Source organism: Bos grunniens, chromosome 1 (genome assembly GCF_055505025.1).
Source record: "Bos grunniens cultivar Pamir isolate PY7600 chromosome 1, Bosgru_T2T1.0, whole genome shotgun sequence".
Taxonomy (NCBI): domain Eukaryota; kingdom Metazoa; phylum Chordata; class Mammalia; order Artiodactyla; family Bovidae; genus Bos; species Bos grunniens.
The window spans coordinates 74852201-74866599 of NC_141165.1; the positions used below are offsets into that span (position 1 = coordinate 74852201).

The 14399-nt window shown below is 49.5% G+C and overlaps 2 long non-coding RNA genes across 3 annotated transcripts in view; one reads left to right on the forward strand and one right to left on the reverse strand.

Annotated features, from left to right (window-relative positions):
* Positions 1–4390, reverse strand: part of LOC147379670 (uncharacterized) — a 29527-nt gene extending 25137 nt beyond the window's left edge. Inside the window, exon 1 of the long non-coding RNA XR_015162802.1 lies at positions 4215–4390. This is a non-coding gene — a long non-coding RNA (uncharacterized LOC147379670). The remainder of the gene's footprint in view (positions 1–4214) is intronic.
* Positions 4391–10176: 5786 nt separating this feature from the next.
* Positions 10177–12504, forward strand: LOC147379672 (uncharacterized). 2 transcript variants are annotated; one of them, XR_015162809.1, is made up of 2 exons: positions 10177–11210; positions 12151–12504. It is a non-coding gene; the product is annotated as an uncharacterized LOC147379672 (long non-coding RNA). The 2 variants fall into 2 exon arrangements; XR_015162810.1 differs by having other exon boundaries at positions 11200–11302.
* The last annotated feature ends 1895 nt before the right edge of the window (positions 12505–14399 follow it).

Genomic DNA, 14399 nt, shown 5'->3' on the forward strand with positions numbered 1-14399 from the left:
GCCTCTGGGATTCCACTGACTTGCCCATGTCGGGCCTGGATACACACACAGCCTCTTGAAGTGTGGACTGTATTTTTGCTCTGAGACGGGTGAATTTGGTACATATTGTGAAACTTACGGGCACAGACACTTCTGTGCACTTTTCACCTGTGCTTCAGGAAGACCTAAGGCTCTCTGGGTCACCTTTACCATCTCGCCAGCTAGTACTTGCCAGTCCCCAGCAGATAAAGCCCGCAAATAGCCGAGTCCAATGAAAGTGTCATGTGAGCCGTGGAATTTTCACCTGGCAGAGATCTGCTCTAAGCTGGGGTCTCCAGACACCTGGGTCATCCCCGGAACCCCTCCTTGCCCCTCCTCTCATCTAGGAGTGCAGGTCAGCTCCTCAGACTCCCATCACTGCCTGGGTCTGACTCAGTCTGCTTGGTTCAGCCAGAGGTCATGTGGCTCCACTCCAGGCCCATCTTTTGGGTCACTTTGGCCAGCCTCATGTGTCACTTTCATGTTAACCTCTGATTCGGTGGTTTTTAACTTCTTGGAATGAGAGACCCTTTTGGGGACAGGATTAAGGCTATGAAGTCTCTTCCCTCATGCTACTGTTCATGTCCTTGAGACTTTGCATATTGATGTCAGGGAATTCATGGACTCTCTGAAGCCCTCAGTCCAAGACAGACAGACCCAAGGGTCCTGTTGGCAGGAAGGGCCTCCCCGGGGAGGCCCAAAGCCCCACATCATTTCAGAAGAAACTGAAGCCTTAACAAAGTGACATTTCAGGAGACTTCCCACGGAACGGCTTCTTTCTCTCTTTCCGCCTCAGGAATTCCTTTTCTAGGCAACGTTTTCTTCCTTGTTGAAAAGCCAGATCTAAGCTTTACCACTATACCCTAGCTTCATATCGGGCAAGCTGAAATGGCACATAACTCCCAGCTCAGTTCTCCTTCCCCTTGTACTCTCTCTCTCTCTGTGTCCCTGTCTCCGGCAGCCCCTCCCAGGCAGTGCGTGCCCCTGACCCCATTTTGCTTTGTCTCAAGCCAGGGCTCAGCTGAGCACCAGACCCTGAGATGGCTCCAGAAGAGGTTCAGGGTAGATGATGCACTCTTGGGGAGTTGAAAGCTTGCTCGTCATGTCACCTCATCATCCAGGGAAGACCATGGATGTTCACAATCTCATAAAAGGGCCTCTGAGGGCAAGAGTGGGTGGGAGGAGCAGAGAAGCCCTAGGAGAAAGGGAAGGGTGGGCAACCCGACTGAGAATCCCTCTGCAGATTCCAGATCCTGAGTGCTGCCATATCCCCGCCCCCATCTCCCCTTTTCCAAAAGTGGGTGATAGAGAAGGCTGTAGACTGCGGACTCTGGGCCTGGCTGGAGATGCCAAGAGGCCTCTGTGTGAAGGAGGAACGATGGGAGGGCTGGAATCTCTGGGGACTAGGGCGGGCCGGGGGCCTGGGAAGATCCTTGTGGAAGGCCCAGGACACAGGGTGGCCAGGACTCAGAAGAGTGAGAGTAGGCGCCTCGCCAGAAAGGGGTCCGGCCAGCCTACAGGGTGGCCCAGCCATCCAACGTGCTTTTAGATGGAGAAAGCTGCTTAATCTCCCCCTGGAAATCAGGAAGTTGGAACCCACACAGCTGATTACGGGACCAGAGGAGTGATTTCAGAGGAAAGATGAAAAGAATTAAAGTCAGCTCGGGAGGGAGCAGAGGAGAGAGAGCTGGGAGGTGGGGGCACGTGCTGAGGAGTTCGTCTGCAAAGCCCCTGCACCCTGAGCCCGGCTGGGAGCTCTTGTAGGGGCAGGTCGGGGGCTTTGCTGAGGTCGGGTGTGTGGGTGAGGGTCAGGCCTGTCATGTGGAGGCATTCTGAGGGGTGAGGCTCAAAGCTGAGAGGAACTACCGGGGGTTCTGAAGATCATGAGAGAGCACTGAGAAGAGACCCCCAGAGGCCAGGAATAGAGCCTAAGCCTTGATTTCCAGTCCAGGCAGGGCCCTTGTGTGTGTGGTGGTGGTGGGGGTGCTGTTGTGTGGGGGTGGGGCCTGGTCCTCTCAACTGTCCCTCTCCTCCAGGCCTGGAAACTCCAGCCCCAAGTCTTCTGGCTAAGCAGGAAAAAGGACAAGAAAGTGTGTGGTGGGTGGGTTATCTATCCTGACAGAAAGTGTCACCCAGGCCATCCTGGGGCTGAGGGGGCAAGTGCAGGGGCTATTGTCCCAGGAGACCCTGGGTTGAAGGACAAGGACTGTCCTGTAATGGCCTTGTCCTGCTTCAGGTCTAGACAGGAGAGTTGAGGCTGGAGGACAGCGGGGCTCAGGCAGAGCCTCTGGTGACACACACACACACACACACACACACACACATGCACGCAACACTCAACCATACTCGCTTGCTCTCATATTCTCTCTCTCTCTCTTTCTCTCTCACACACACACATGCACACTTAAACATACATTTAAATAACTTGCAGACGTATATTAGCAAAAACATTCCATCTGGGCTGGGATTTCTCTCATTGCTTTGAATTCCCCTGAGTTTTAACTTGAAAAAAAATAGGAAGAGGCAAAGATTTGACTAATGTTGGGTTAAGGTTTTTTTCTTACTCCTTTCTTTCTTGGTTACTGACTGCCAAGAATTTATGTTTGTAAAAGGAAAAGAATTAACTGTGTTGATTAAGAGGCAAACTCCCTGGAAATGTTCCCTCTTAACCCTTTGGTGCCCTCTCAGCAAGCGATGCTGGGATTTTCAGGTCCAGGGCTTCACAACCTTCCAGGGCACTGGTACTCCCCAAAGGGAACTTACGGAACGGAGGCAGGCTGTGCCCTTCTGCTGTGCGAATGTGTGTGTGGAGGAGCAGATGTGTGGGCAAGTGTTGTGCGAGTTCGTGTGTGCGCGTGGGTGCTGTGAGTTTGTGTGTGCACGTGTGTGAGTGTGCAAGTGTGGGAGTGAGTGTGGTGACCACATGTCTGTCCATCAGTGGATGTGGGATGTGCTGGGCATCCCTGCCTCCCTCTGGCTGTGTAGTAAAACGCCAGGAAGGTGGGGGACCTTCAGCTTGACCGAATTAAGAAGGGGCTATGATCTAGCAGGGGCAGGGGGGCCGAGGGGTTGGGGGTGGGGAGGTTTTAGCTGAGGAAGCAGGTTCTTTCCTGATATCTAGCAGCTGTTACCATGGACTGACCACGGCCAAAGCCAAGCCTGGCTCAGTGTCCTTGTGTGGGGAACAGGGGATGGGGGAATTCTCTCCTCTTTTCATCTCAGCCTAAGCACCCACCAAAGGTGTTCCCTCCCTATTCTCCTTCCACAGCTCCCCCAGCCCTTAGGAAGAGCCTGGGCTGCATGGCTCCCGAGCTTATCCTCTGGGATAGGGCGGCCCTGGAGCTGGGACTGAGGGCTCTGACTGGAGAAAGGATGTTGTAGGGAGAAAGAGGAGCAAAGAAAGGAGAGTTCCTTAGAAGCTCTGAGCCTCATGCATATACATCCAACCATACAGAGCTACTGAGCCCTCCACCTGGCCTCACTCCTCCCAGACTTACCTGGACGGACCTTCCGTCCCTCCGTTGTTTAGCCAATTCCTACTTGTTTTTCACGTCTTGGATGTCCGCCGCTCCAGGAAGCCTCCCTTGCTCCCGTCCTTGCATGACAGCCCCCTGGGCACATAGGCACTCTCCACCTATCATCCTCACATCCTCTTATCTGTTTGTCCCTGGACCCTGCACTCCTTGAGGACAGAGATGTTGTCTTCTTTATCTTGAATTCCCTGTGCTTAGAACCATGCTGGGACCCAGCATTGGCTCAGTTAAGGCTCATCCCTTTGAATTTAAGGCCCTTGATTGCTGAAATCAGTGTTAGTCACTCCACACGCTGTGATCTAGATGGTCTTGTACACACACCCCTGCTATGACACTTATCATAAGACCCTAGACTAATCTGCACACGTATTTGACCCTCTTAATTTTCTGTGAGTTCTGCAGAACAAGAATTTCGTTGTAGTCATCCCCAGGACCCAGCACAGCATCAGACAAATAATAAAGGCCCAATAAATGTCAAATGAATGAAAGAGTAACCGAATGCATGATAAAGATCCAAGAACGTATAGAGAGAGACTGATGTAGCTATAAAGATCAGTAAGGGCTAGAGTGCAGAGGAGAGACTGTGCTATCAGAGCAGGGGGGAAGGAGAGAAGGGAAACATTAATCGAGGATTTAATGTGTGCCACAGCCCCCAACACTCACCTGGCACCCAGGGGTGGTCATTTCACTGTATCATCTCCATCTTGTGAGGGGGTACTTCCCTCATTTGACATATCAGGAAATTGAAACAAAGAGAGGTTAGGTGGCCTTGCCCAGGGTCACCCGCTGTACAGATTCGGCTGGGATTCAAACCCAGAGAAATATGCTTCTCCCACTGTGCCATGGTTCACAAAGGAGGTGAGTTTTTAAGAAGTTTTGAAAGATGAGAGGGGCATGGCTTTGTAGAAAAGGATTGCAAGCCCAGGCAGGTGGAAGACTGAGGGTTCCTAGGATTAATGCTGGCTAGCTTGTCCCATGAATTTACGTAAGCTACTGTGTGTCCAGGAAGCAAGGGGAGACCCAACATGACAAGGGAAGGCGCAACCGTGGAGAAGGCAGCAGAACAGAGAGCAGCCCAGGGAGGCTTTCAAAAATAGATCTGAAGCCCAGCTTTGAAAAGGCAATGGGTGGAAACTGTCAAAAGGAGCCAACACAGATGTAGGACTTATCGGGTGGCAAATGCTATGCTGAGCACATTTGAACACATTTAATCCTTGCAGCAAGGCTCTGAGGTGGATCCTGCTATGATTCCCATACACTGGGGAGAGTGGAGACCCAGAAAGGATAAGTAAGCTGCCCCAGGTCACAGGACTGGTTAGGGGAGACCTGGGATTTGAACCCAATCTGATTCCAGAGTTAGTGCTCATGGCCACTGAACTAAGGAAGGTGAGCAGGGATATGGAGGTCCCTCAACCTGGACAATCAACTTAAGTCACACTGGTAGGCCACCAGGAAGTATGATCTGGATCTGGTTGGAGGGTTGTTGTTCAATCACTAAGTCGTGTCCAACTCTTTGCAACCCCATGGACTCCAGTACTCCAGGCTTCCCTGTCCTTCACTATCTCCCGGAGTTTGCTCAAACTCATATCCATTGAATGTGTGTTGCCATCTCATTCTTTGTCTCCCCCTTCTCCTCCTGCCCTCAGTCTTTCCCAGCATCAGGTCTTTTCCAATGAGTTGGCACTTTGCATCAGGTAGTCAGATTACTGGAGCTTCAGATCCGTCCTTCCAGTGAATATTCAGGGTTAGTTTCATTTAGGATTGACTGGTTTGATCTCCTTGCTATCTAAGGAACTCTCAAAGAATCTTCTCCAGCACCACTAAAAAGCATCACTTCTTTGGCACTCAGTCTTCTTTATGGCCCAACTCTCAAATCCGTACGTGATTACTTTGATATACTATGATTATAAGCCATAGCTTTGACTAGACAGACCTTTGTGGGCAAAGTGATGTCTCTGTTTTTTAATATGCTGTCTAGGTTTGTTATGGAGAAGGCGACAGTACCCCACTCCAGTACTCTTGCCTGGAAAATCCCACAGACGGAGGAGCCTGGTGGGCTGCAGTCCATGGGGTCGCGAAGAGTCGGACACGACTGAGCGACTTCACTTTCACTTTTCACTTTCATGCATTGGAGAAGGAAATGGCAACCCACTCCAGTGTTCTTGCCTGGAGAATCCCAGGGATGGGGGAGCCTGGTGGGCTGCCATCTATGGGGTCGCACAGAGTCGGACATGACTGAAGCAACTTAGCAGCAGCAGCAGGTTTGTTATAGCTTTTCTTGGAAGGACCAAGTGTCTTTTAATTTTGGGACTGCAGTCACCATCCACAGTGATTTTGGGGCCCAAGAAAATGAAATCTGTCACTGCTTCCACTTTTCCCCATCTATTTGCCATGAAGTGATGGGACTGGATGCCATGATCTTAGTTTTTTGAGTATTGAGTTGGAGGGTAAGAGAGGTCAAGTTAAAGGAAAAATGCAAATCTCAGACTAGTGAATGAGGACATCATTTCAGACTGGGGAACACTTAAAAGGGGTGGGAGGTGGACAGGGACAAAGTCTCTGATGATCCAAACCTTCTCCATGCACATGGAGAACTTTGCTTCAGGGACTCTGGGGTTCATCGCCCCTGTCGCCAGCCCCCTGGAGGGAAGCCCCAGAGGGCTATGATGATGTGGGTTACTCTCGGGGTACTCTCCGTGGAGAACTCTAACCTACTTCCTCTCCACCCTCCTCTACCTGTGAGCAGGGGAGTCAAGCCAGAGATGGCGAGTGGGCCCACCCTGGCTTCGCCCTTGTACCCTCTGGATGCCTGCTGCCCAGGGGCACTGGGCCTTCTCCTCTTCTCCATTCAGGCCAGGAGCCTGGGAAAGGGGACTTGCAGCCTCCTGGTAACTCAGCTCTGACGTCTCCTGATTAGAGGGCTTCTTCCCTCTCCCAAGCATGTTCCTTTGTGGTCTGGGTGGGTGTCACTGCACAGGCCAGCCCATGCCTCTGCCCAGAGCATCCAGAGACACTTGGGGAGAGGGCAACAGCCAAGCTGTGGTCTGAGGGGAGATTATGACTCCCCCACTGTCCTGGTCTTCTGGTTTTGGGGGGCTGGCTCTTTTTGAAGGGGAGTACTTTGTATCAGAACACCAAGAGCTGTTCTCTTGAATACCCATGTTTAAGAAATGCTTTCTGTCCAGCTTTGGAACTTTGAGTCTGGAGGGAACAGCATCCTGGAATCCCCCCATGACTTCTCTTACAGCCCCTGCAGATCAGCCGTCAGCCATCTTCTCCCTCCTTTCCACTGGGCAGAAAAATCATCTTAAAGCATATCTTGGAAAGTTCCTCTCAAACCTTTACCTCGGTACCATACCTTATAGTCACCAAGCATTCTTGCATCCTTGGCCCATGGGACCCTCCTCATATCAGCCCTATAAGGCAGGCAGCTCAGAGATTATTAGACCCATTTTACAGATGAGGAAAACGAGGTCACCTTGTTGGTGAGTCATGCTGGCCCCACTGTTAGATTTCTAGGCAGTGGGATCAGAAGGCAGCCTGGGAGGGGAGGGGCTGGGATCGAGATCCATGCCAACCAAAGAGATGGGATTGGAGAGATGAGTGATCACAGGTCTCTCTGTGTCCAGAAAAGTCCACCTTGAGTCACCTACCTTTCTCTGACCAAGACACCAGCAGCTTTCCCGCAGAGTGATGGTGAGTCAGCTCCCAGCCTGTCTCAGCCAGGCCCTCCTCCTCCTGGCTTTCGTAGCATCTGACTCAAGCATCTGTTTCAGGTAGGCAGTATCTGTGGCGCCTTCTGGTGTAAAGCCCACAACTAAACAAGAGGAAACACTTGAGAACTATTTGTGAATAAAAAATAAAAATAAAAACCAGGAGCAGCGTTCAGGCTCTTCAGAGAAAAGAGATGCCCAGTCTAGAGGGGCGGCAGCTATGGCCATCCACAGTTACATAACAGCATCACCATGACACCCTGCATTGCTTTAGCACCACTTCTGAAGTGCTTCAAGCACTTTCAGCTTTATTAGGCTGTTTGATCTCATAAAAGTCCCACAAATGGGTGGTGATAGTTACTATAACCATTTTATGGATGAGGAAACTGAGGCCTAGAAAGATGTTAAGTGATGCACCCAAGGCCTTACAGCAAGGGAGTGGGGAAAGAGGGCTGGATCTGTCTTGTCTTTAGAAGTTTCTCTAGGGGTTCTGTTTCTGGGACTCCCTTTTGGTGTCTACATTCCTATGAGGTAAGGTGTGGACAGAGGAGGTGACTGGCAGCAGGCTCAGAGACTCTTCCTGTGCAGGATCACTGAGAAACAGTGAGTCAGGCTCCCTGATATTGAAGTCAGTTTCCTCTTTCACTTCCCCAAACAATTGTTGGGGAGTGAGCTCACTTGTTGATCCTCAGAGTGGAGCTGAGGGTACCTGCGCAGCTGCCCCTGAAAGGTTTGATGGTTGTGGTGATCTTAAAAAGAGGCTAGTGCTCTTGCCTTGGGACTCCAGCCCTCCTGACCCAGCAGTGCCCCGGCCAGGGGAGGGCATCTGGCTAGCCCTGTGTGTGGCCACAGACTCAACACTTGTTTTCTGACCTCCAATACTGTTCCCATTCAATCCTGTCCATGGCTGAGCTTCCTAAAGCTCTCCCCTATTCTTACAAATTGTCAGTGGAGTTCCATTTCTTCCAGCCTCAGTCTGGCCTTCAAGACTCCACCCCATCAAGTTCCACAGTGTCTCCCCAGCCTTCGTTCCTCTGCCTTGTCCTTCTCTATAAAACCCTGTCTTCAGCCAAGACCGTAGGGCTTGTCTTGACATGTTTTGTGTTTTCCCAGCTCCACAGTGGACTGTGATATTATTCCCTTTGTCTGGAAAGCCACTCCTACTCTCTCTGCTGGATTTTTATCCATCCTTCAAAACCTTTGATGAATGTGATCTCCTTCATGAGGCCTTCCTTGATCGCACCAACCAGGAAGTGCTCTCTCCTTCCTGGGATGTCTCACTTGGTATACAGGTGTCTATACAAGCAATTCTCTATGTGTTGTGGGGATGGTATAAAGCCTTGGATGTTTGTAAAACTTTAGAGATTGCAGAATTCTGCCATACCCCTTGTGCATGCACGTGTGTTTGGTGTGTATGTTTATGAGAGATGAGCACAGTTATGTACAACACCTGAACACAACAAGAGATTGGACCCTTACTGGGTTTTGAATGTGTCAATCACTTCTGCTCAGCCAATGAACAGAAAGCCAGATGTATCCCCCAGAGGAGAAAGAACCCTAGCTATAAAATCCATAAACACTTGGAGGAAGAAAAAGTAGAGAGAAGGAGAAAGTGAACAATATGTATTGATCACTCTGTATTCCAGGCACAGAGTCAGAGAGGAGACTTCATATGAACAAACGAGCTCACTTAAGGCTCATAATAGCTTTCAGAGGTGGGGATTATTGCCCTCATTTTCTGAATATGTGCCATTGAGGGTCAGGGTCTTCAGGAAATAGACTCTGAGAGGAAGACTGTGTGCAGAAAGTTAATTGGTGACTGTTCATGGAACAAGCCCTGAACAGAAACAGGCCTGGGCTGAGGGAGAGGTTGAATGGCACTGACATTGCCACGAAGTCTCAGGTGCTCCCATGGGGCTGCTAAAGCTTGGATGAACCTTCAAAGATGTTCCCCCATTTAGGCAATGGGGCTGGGTCACTGCACCCCTAGGAAGGGACATAACTCAGGCAAGACTGCTCCCTGTAGCTGAGGGCATTTCCTGGGGAGGGCCAGCACCGTCTGCATGCACCATTCTGGACTTGAGAAATGCCTGCCCTGCACACACACAGCACTGATGGCAAGTGGGAGTATTAGGGACTGAACCCAGGCCCATGCTTTGTCCTAGGGCACCATGTGACTTTCAGTCCATCTCAGAATTCAGCTTGGCCACCCTGTACCCCAGAGGCACCTTCAGGAAGGCCATGCCCAGAAAGTCTCCTGTGAAGAGAACAGTCTCCCTTTTTGGGAAGATTCAGTAGATCTAGTGTCAAATAACAGCAGTGAGAAGGCAGGTAATATTGATCAGTTACTGATGTTTTCTGATTCTCACACTTTGGAAACTTTGATGGTAGAATACGAATGTAATATCCAAAGTATGTCACAAACAGGAAAAACACCCAGGACAGTCAGAGGGCTGGCAGGATGCATCCCAGCTGAACATGAACCAGACCTGGTGGGCTCTGGAGGACAGGACTGCAGCTCTCCTCCAATGCCATGTGCTGGGAAATAACCTGGGGAGGGCTTTCTTCAGAAAACCAAGCTGAGAGAGGCAGGTCATTTGATTGAACTCGACATCTGGTTCAGCATCTGAGATGCATGTAGTAATCTCTGCTGTAAGTTTCTCCTTTTGCAAGGACCGTGTCTTACTCAGCTCTGTGTTTTCTGAACCTGGCACGGGAAAATTTGTTACATGAAATCTGAATGACCCTGGGCAAGACCCCACCCTGCTCTATGCCTCAGTGCCCTCATCTATACATGAGAGGTTTCCCAACCCTGTTTCTCCTTGAAACGGAAGCATCTGATGAAGCCTTCGTAGGAGAAGGGAGGTGAGGGGGCCGCGTCCAGGGCCTCCAATCCTGCTTTACCCAGAGCAACTCCCCTTGTATTTGTTTATGCATCCATACGGTTTCACTTAAACTGGCATTCCTCAGCTAAAAACAAAGCCTGGGAACCACCAGGCTGCATATGATATCTGAGGTCCTTTACACACAGCTCTGACATATGTGTGGATGTGAGCGAGCAGATGAACAAATGAACTAATGAATGAGTGAATTAATGAACTCTTGGTATACCTAGCTAACGTAGGCCAGTCCCTGGCCACACCATTCTTAGAGCAGCTGGCCAGCCACCCTGGGAAGTCTGGAAAGAGACACAGGGCTTTCCCGACGTTCTGTCAATTGTAGGAGTCTGTCTGTCTCCACCATGGCCGTGGATGAGGCCTCCTCCCTGCAGATCCCTTGGATGCCACCCGGTCTGGGCTGTACTCATCTTTGACTCTCCTAATATGTTGACTCAGCTGAAAGAGATACTGACAACAGCTGTGCGAGTCACTGGCCGGTCTGGTGAAAGCATCCTTAGGTTTTCTCAGTGTGTGTCCCAGGGTGTGGCACTGCGTCTGCTTGTTTCAGCTCCCTTCCCTCCTAGGGAAATGGCTCCGAATTTTGGCCTTGCCCGTGTCCCACCATCTCTCCTTTCCTTTCTTCCTCTAAGTCAGTGGTTCCTAATCCTGACTGCATGGATGGGAATCGCCTGGGGAGACTTAAAAATTACTGATGCCCAGAGATTCTGATTTCTTGCTTTGGGGTGTGGCCTTGGCAATAGAAGTTGAAAAAGCTCCCCAGGTGATTCTAATATCCAGCCAACGTTGAGAACGACTGGTCTGAGGACGTGGACTAGGACTCCCAGCCTCAGCTGAAACCGTTTCTAGCCATGGGTTCAGATGTCTGCTGCAGCTGGGGAGGAGTGGGGCCCAGGTTTCTCTCAGCAACGGAGAGGTAATTGGAAGTGGAAAGACACACACAGTGCCACCCTTGCCCCACTAACCTAGCGCTGAGTCCCATGGGAGGAGAGCCCTCAAAGGAAGCTGAAGGGGCTATTTTCATAAAGGGTCCTATGAGATTCAGGCAGGTCAGTGCTGTTTGGGGTCCGGGTGACAGGGTGTGACTGCATGGGGGAGGGGCGCAGGACACTGTGAAGCTCAAGTGGACAGAGGACACCAGGTGGGCAGTGTGTCCCTTTTGAGGGAGCTTTGGGACAGTGCCCTGGGCATGGGTGGCAGCGTTTTCAGAAGGCCAGCTGGCAGCAAGTCCCACTCTGGGGTGACTGTGGGCTGCACAGCATCAGAGAGCAAACAGGGCTGGGGGAACAAAGCTTTGGTGAGATATGGGATCTACTCCCCATGACAGTCCTGCTGATAAGCACATGTGGGGTGCTCCCAAGGGGCCCCCTGAATCACAGAGTGAACCTATGGCAGACAGGATCGAACAGCAGTAAAATCTGGTCGTTTTCATGGGTGGGAATCCATGTGCACTTGTGGGATGGTGAGGTCTGAGGACACTACAATCTTGAAGCTGTCTGGTGGTGGTGTTGGAGTGACCAGGTACAACAGAGGGGGACCAGAGGAGCACACTTTGTGACCTGCTCTGAAAAGGCCCCCTGGGTGGATCAGTCCCCCCAACAGCTTTCTCTCCAGTGCTCACATCTGATCAGGGTCTTCTCAACTCAAGGCTTTTCTGCATGCATGTTCTCAATGGGAATTATGTGCTTTACTTCCTGTGCAAGTTCTTTCTCTCTCTTGAAATCACATTTTCTCCTCAATTAGAAAACCTCTTTAACTGTTAGCAGGAGCTGAGGTTCGGTTCCTTGCATGGACAATATCATTAAACACTGGAAAATAAACAAACTGGAAAAGTTTAAGACATTTTCGAACCCTTTGCTTCCCAGAGGGCGTCTGGCGCCCCGAGCAGGACAAGGTTCTGCTGGCCTGGGTTTATATTGTGTTGATGACTTGACCCCTCCAGCTGTGAGAAGCCAAACTGACAGCGGCTTGTTTTTACTAAACTTCCAGGATTGCAAACTTGATTCAGGAGGCATTTGCACTGATTTGCGCTGAGGTCTCCAGTGACCGCGCCAAGCTTCCTCCGCGGGCAGAGTGCATGATGGGAGTGGCCAATGGTCCCCGGAGCTGACAGCTGGTGTAAACCATCGCAGTCCTCTGCAGCTATTCCACAGGGGCCAGGGAGGCGAGGGGAACTGGGGGAGGGGTTGGTGTGTGAGAACATTTCTTCCCATCTTGCTGAAATGTGAGTCTAATGAAATGATAATGAGGTTGTGGCCTTTAAGCTCCATTGAGCTTCTTGCGCATTGTAATTTTACCCAGAGTGGGGCTAGTTTTTGAAATGATTAAAACTATCGATTCCTAGGCCTGTGTGGCTTGAATCTGAATTCATTACAGGCCCAGAGGTGAGGGATAAACATTTTCCCCTGGTTCAGCTGGGAAACAGATCCCATCTTGTCTGAGTCTCCTGCCCTCCCACCCAGCTCTCCAGCAGACCTCTGGAAGCACAACTAACTGGTATGAGAACCTCTGGCAGTGTTGGCAGACAGACAAAAAATAGGACCCAGCGTCCATAGAGGGACAAGTTATTACACTCCCAACTGGGAGTCCCAGACCATTTTCTGGGACCTCTCCCTCACGTTGGAGGAGGGAAGGGCTCAGTGTTTCGTCTCAGTGATATTTTCTTACTGACATTATAAGTGAAATGTCTTTTCTGTGGAAAGAAACACAGAAACCCTCCAAAGTTTGACCCAGAAGAATCCTGGAAGGAGAAACTCCAGCCGGAAGGGTGGCTGACAATGTGGGGTGAACCTGGACCTCCTGAGCCCCATCTTTCTCAGGATAAAATGAAGGGTTTCTCTCTCTGATTTTTGTTATCACCACCATTCTGGTTCCTGAGAGCATAAGGTGACTCTTTTCAAGTTGAAACAGGTTGGTGTCCTAAAAATTAACCTTACTTTGAAAATGGTTTCTCCAAAAATTAATAGAACTAACATATGATCCAGCAATTCCACTTCTGGGTATTTATCCAAAGGAAATGAAAACATTAATTCAAAAAGATATATGCACCGTCATGTTCATAGCAGCATTATTTATAATAGCCAAGCCATAGAAACAACCCAAGTGTCCACTGGTAGATGAATGGATAAAGAAGATGTGGTATACATGTATACAGTGGAATATTATTGAGCCACCTAAAAAAAAGTGAGGGCATTATGGTAAGTGAAGTCAGACAAAGAAAGATAAATACTGTGTGAGCTGGCACGTATGTAGAATCTAAAAACAAAGATCAAAACAAAAAAAAACTGAACTGGATGAAGGGGATCAAAAGGTACAAACTTTCAGTTATAAAATACATAAATCATGGGATGTGATGTACAGAGTGGTGACTATAGTTAACACTGTGTTGCATATTCAAAAGTTGCTAAGAGAGTAGACCTTAAAAGTTTTCATCACAGGAAAAAAAATTGTAACTGTGAGATGATGGATATTAACTAGATTCATCATGGTGATCATTTCACAATATATACAAATATTAAATCATTATGTTGTACATCTGAAACTAATATATGTCAATTGTATCTCAATAAAAAGTAATCTTAAACTATTAAACTAAATAATCTTAATCTAAACCATTAAAGGAGGCCAAGTAAAGTGAAGTGAAAGTTGCTTAGTTGTGTCCGACTCTTTGTGACCCCATAGACTGACTATACAGTCCATGGAATTGTCCAAGTCAGAATACTGGAGTGGGTAGCCTTTCCCTTCTTCGGGGGATCTTTCAAACCCAGGTCTCCCACATTGCAGGCAGATTCTTTAGCCCTGGGGAAGCCCCAAAGGAGGCCAAAAAGAAAATTACAGAAAATGTCAATAGCATAAAGATGGGCATGCTTCTTAAGTATGGGTGTCTTCTACCAAAGTGCTGTTCTTAGCTCTGTTCTTGTCTTAAGGACTAAAGCAATTTATATACACTTGGCCCAGCTCCCTGCCTGTGTCCATGTGGAGGCTGCCATATTAAAACTGGTCAATCTGCCATCTTAATCTCCTTTCTGACAAGCCTAAGAGATCACATTTTAATGGCCCACCTGGGGCCTCCCAGGCATGTGGAGGTTTGGTCTGAGGAGCAGGAGTTCTTGGCCACAGTGTGGGGGTGGTGTGAATGACTCAAGGAGACAGTTGGGGTGCTGTCCTCCACAAGGGGGCAAAGCAGCCTGGCAAAAAATCCCCTTGACCCCATCCTCTCCTTTTTTTTTTTTTTTTTA